At 41.5% G+C, this 4,975-nt stretch overlaps 1 long non-coding RNA gene across 1 annotated transcript in view; it reads left to right on the forward strand.

Moving 5' to 3' along the window:
* LOC110296931 overlaps positions 1-4,390 on the forward strand; it is a 13,650-nt gene extending 9,260 nt beyond the window's left edge. Inside the window, exon 3 of the long non-coding RNA XR_002378262.1 lies at positions 4,145-4,390. This is a non-coding gene — a long non-coding RNA (uncharacterized LOC110296931). The remainder of the gene's footprint in view (positions 1-4,144) is intronic.
* The last annotated feature ends 585 nt before the right edge of the window (positions 4,391-4,975 follow it).

Below are 4,975 nucleotides of genomic sequence, written 5' to 3' on the forward strand. Positions count from 1 at the left end.
GAGAAGGAGAAGGAGAAGGAGAAGGAGAAGAAGAAGAAGAAGAAGAAGAAGAAGAAGAAGAAGAAGAAGAAGAAGAAGAAGAAGAAGAAGAAGAAGAATTTTCAAATCCACCCTGCACCCTGGTAATTATAGTGATAACACAGGTTGCCAGGCCATAACTACGCTGAAATCTCTAGTAGCCTTTGGGGGAGCCTTGGGATCCTTGATCTCAGACTGAAGTGTATAGGGGGAAATTTGTTCCCAACAATCTCTGCCTGTTAGGCCAAGATGGCACCTAACTCCAGGATAGTTTCTGGGAGTGTAGAATGGATGAAGTCAGGTCCCAGAGATCCTTCACACTTCTCACCTGTGCAAGGAAGAAAGCAGCTTTTCCTTCTGTGTGACAAGTGCCTCGGAGGACACTGCTTCCCCAGGCCACATGCTTCTTTATATCCTCATAGATATCTCAGCACTATGGAATGTAAGGAAGTGTGTGGTTTGGGCAAGTGCTTCTTCAAGGCCGATGGCTCCACCCAGAGAATACGCTGTTGACTTCTTCGTTCCTTGGTTACATTTTCTTACCTGCAGGTGCCCTCTTCCCCAGCAGTCCACCTCTACAGACTTCTCCCACAATACTGGGTTTCAGGCCAACTATGCTCCCCATCCTAGCCCCTTTATACCAACATCCCTCACATCTACTCTCAGGGAATCAGCTCCTGGGGTCCTAGTTCCTTCCTCTGCTCATATGGCTCCTGCAATGGATGTTTCTACCAAGCAAGCTCAGTGATAGTTCATGGTGCCGGGTGTGTGGCAGTTCCTGTGCATGTGTGACTTGTGTTATAAACAGAGAGTATACAACTACTGGGCTCTGAAGAACACCACCCTGGTAGAAGGCCCCACACCTCCTGGCCCTGCTGCTGTTCTTTCTACTTCACAACCCCCTGTCAGTGTGTTGCTTCTGGGTCACACTGTCTGAAGAAAGATGGGGGTCCTAAAATAGTGCTGCATTCATTCAGTGGCCTAAGTTCCTTTGTTCTCAACCCAGTCCCCTGTGTTCCCAGTTCTGACTCTAGTGTCTAAGCTCATGTCATGAAGGAGGTAGACTCTAGAGGGAAACCAAGAAGAGGCACTGTAGTGATATGCCAGATACAGGCTAAGACTCCATTAAACATGCAGCCTGAGTTCCTACCCAAAACAAAATGAAGCACCATGGCATTTGAAGACTAGCACCATGGCATTAGAAGACTGACACCATGCCCAGAAGCCCAGAATGGCAGAAAAGGAAGATAAAGGATATGTGTATTTCCTGGACCCTCAAAAACATCAGCATACCGAACACACTGGGCAATGTTCATACTCCCAAGTGAGATGCAGCCATACTGGGGACCACTACATCTCTCTTTCAGGAACCAGGTAGTTCCCTAGCTACCATCATGAGCATGCCACCCTATTCTTCTGGGGATAGGTGAGAATGTGGAACAGGGGTGGTGGATGGGGGGAGATTAATAGAGACAGGCCAGTTATAGGACTGAGCATAAGATCGTACCACTGTGGAGCAGTTCCCAGGAACTGGGTAATTTGGAAAAATTGTTGCATACTTAGGGTATTCCTAGCATCTAGGGTGTGGAGACCAGGGGTGCAAGAAAGCATGTATAGTGTACAGACCACCTCCATAGCAAAGAAGCACCCAGGTCAAAATGTTAAGGTGTGAAGATCGAGAAAACCTGTATTGAATAGTATGGTGTCTGACACTGGCATTTTCCAGGAAAGATCTCTGTCCTTTCTGTTTTAGACTTCAGTCTTTTTTATATAAAATATCTGATGCTTCAAACTGAACTTCTTTCCATTGACAGCCTATCTTTTTTTCTAACTAGCCCATGGATTTTTTTTTTCTACCCTGGTGTTTGGTTTCATGTCGTTCTGAAATCAAAGGTATGTTATATAGATGGCTGTGTTGCTGAGGCTGGATCAAAACACATGGGCAAATACAAGGAAAGAGTTGGGAGAGCTGTGTTCAGAATTCTTTTTCAGAAATAATCTCAGACAGCCAGGCTGTCTCTGCCCCTGCAGTTGCCTGGCTTCTTGTTCCCTAATATAAGCTGTGGACAAGATAGACATGGGAGGAGATAGAGGGAAGGAGCCACAAGACACCTATCATTAGAAAAAGGACAGTGGAGAAGGTGAGATAGTGACTGCCAAGCCAAGAAGATTCACACCAAGGAGGTGTGGCCCAGGACACAGAGGAACTTTAGTGCTATCCTAGAGTCACACTGTATTTTGTAATGCTAATTTCTCTCATCACAACATTCATACGTGATAGGTGTGCCTTTATCCAGTTGCCTTTTCTGCAGTGCCCTGTTGGGTGCTTTGAAGTATGAGGTATCTTGATGATTCTAGACAGGCCTCTCTAACTAGAGTCCATCTGGAAAAAGCCAGGCACCTGGCTACCTCACTTCTAAACATGTCCAGTGGATTTTGACACATTCACAGATAAGTATAAATTCTTGTTGATGAGTGATGGGGCACACTCTCTAGGCAAGATGGAGTTAAAAGTGAAGTTTTGGCCTCAAAGGCAGGCATAATTGCCCCTCAGACTCTCCTCAAGTCCTGCTAGTCTCCTCTGTGTACCCTAGGAACTTAGTACACCCTTCATTACTATCAAAATTCACAAGAGGCAAACTAGGCATGTTTTCCACAGTATAGACAAATATGCTGACCTGTCAAGATGCTACTTAACACCTCAATGCCAAACATCATTATATGATATTTCTCAATATCAAATAAATAATAGATAGATAGATAGATAGATAGATAGATAGATAGATAGATAGATAGATAGATAGATAAAATCAAGAATGCATCAGTGAATTTTGAACCCAGAAAATTTCAGGATGGTTTTGTTTGTTTTATTTTGTTTTGTTTTTAGAGACAGACTTTCTCTGTGTAGTGTTGGCTGTCCTGGAACTCACTCTGTAGAACAGGCTGGCCTCAAACTCAAAGATCCATCTGCTTCTGCTTCCCAAGTGCTGGAATTTTAGGTGTATGCCACCACTTCCTGGCCACACTTTCTTCTCAATGACTTCTATTTATCAAGAAGAAGAAAAAATGTTAGCCAGTAACTAGCCCCAAAGGAGAAAGTTGGTTTTCTGCAAGCACTCAACTATCTTTTCTGCCTCCATCTTTCCTCTCCTTAGACCAACACCTTATGGAGATAGCAAGCCATATTTTGGGGGAGCCTCTCCTTCTTACCTATACTTGATCTCACTTTACTACTAACAAGCCAAAACCAGAGGATGCCCCTTCTAGTTCAATGGTTCTCAAACTTTAGATACCTCAGAATCACTGAGAAAGCAGGGTATATGAGTTTGGGGACCCCACTCCTGGGTATGTCAGGATGGTAAATGTTACTTTTCACTTAAAAGGTCAATTTGTAAGTTCTTACATACTGGAATCCAGGCTTCTTCATGATCTACAAGAACCAAAAATACCTCTGTTTCCCTCTATAGACTCTACTAAAGTCAATTCCATCCATTCTTTCAAACCAAAGGACTGTGATATCTATTACTGGAAGAAGGAATGAAGATAATATATTTAAATAATAAAAAAACTGTCAAATAATATAAATTAGTAAATTGTAGTTACCATATTCATATGAATGAACCTTACAGATATCATGTAAGGTAAAATTAACACGTCACAGATAAATATTTATAATATTAAAATGTATTGATTCAGAACATGCATAAATGAGAAAAGCTATAAAGAAAAACATCTAAATTACAAGAAAACAAGAAACTCAGTATCATAGTTACTGTATATTCCCCACCCACTTATATTTCATTTTTTATGCAAACATGATACATTCATAGAGGGTTATATAATGTACATTTACATATGCATACGAATATACTTGACAATGTTAAGTTTATTTTAGAATATAAAAGAAAAGAGTGCCTATTGCTTTTTTCCATATTCTATAACTGTATTCCATTTTCATACCTAATGTTCCAATTTGAAAAAAAATAATAAGAGCTAAATAAAATAAATAAATAAAAACTAGAAAGCATACGACTTTGTGAGATTTCTTTCAAGCTGTGTGAGAGGTTAGTCAGGGTAATGTTCTCTTTGGGGTTGATTCATGCTAATGTGGTTCTCTCTGTTACAGGCTTGGACAAGTGGTGCTCAAACTCCAAGGACTTCACAAGCTTCAGGCTGCAGTCACCTCCAAAGGGAGTGGCCCCCTGCTCTGGCTGGTCAAACGGAACCAAGTCCGTCTTCCTGAGAGGTTTGGTCCCCTTCAACCAGCTACAGCAGGGCTGGCAAAGCTCAATATTTGGAGAAAGAGAAGAGAAGAGAAAATAACTGCTACAGCCTTGCTTATGAAAAGTAATGCTGGTTTTGCCATCGTAGCCTTATGTTCCCAAGAAGGAAGAAGAAAGGAGAAAGCCCAAGTTCACAGGTCACATGCTCAACAAACAGAATCCTCTGCCTTTGCACCCACATTTAGAGCCATGCACACCCAGTAATGATGCTAAGGATGGAACTTGAGCCAACCTTAGACCAGTCAGTGGCAGAATATGATACATAGGAGACAGGTCTTCTGCTTACAAGGACACAGAAGCATAAGTAAGGCCACTGACCATGGAAACACAACACAGTACAATGGAAATGCAGGCCAGAACATGCTTAATCCAAGATATAATTCATATATATGTTTGTGTATATGTATGCTTGCATATATATATATATATGTGTGTGTGTGTGTATACATATATATGTATATATGAATATGGATATATATGAGTATATATAGTTCACTGAGTTTGCTCGTGACATTCTACATCATTTTCCATGAAGCTGAGAACTTTATGTACACTGAAACTAAAGTACACAGAAAGAGGTTACCGAGCTCCTAGTGGCTGATACCAGTAATTAAGGTAAAACCCTGGCTTCCTGTTTGAATCCTACCCATCTTGTCTATTAGCTATGATGTGCG

The sequence above is a fragment of the Mus caroli genome, chromosome 1 (genome assembly GCF_900094665.2).
Source record: "Mus caroli chromosome 1, CAROLI_EIJ_v1.1, whole genome shotgun sequence".
Classification (NCBI taxonomy): domain Eukaryota; kingdom Metazoa; phylum Chordata; class Mammalia; order Rodentia; family Muridae; genus Mus; species Mus caroli.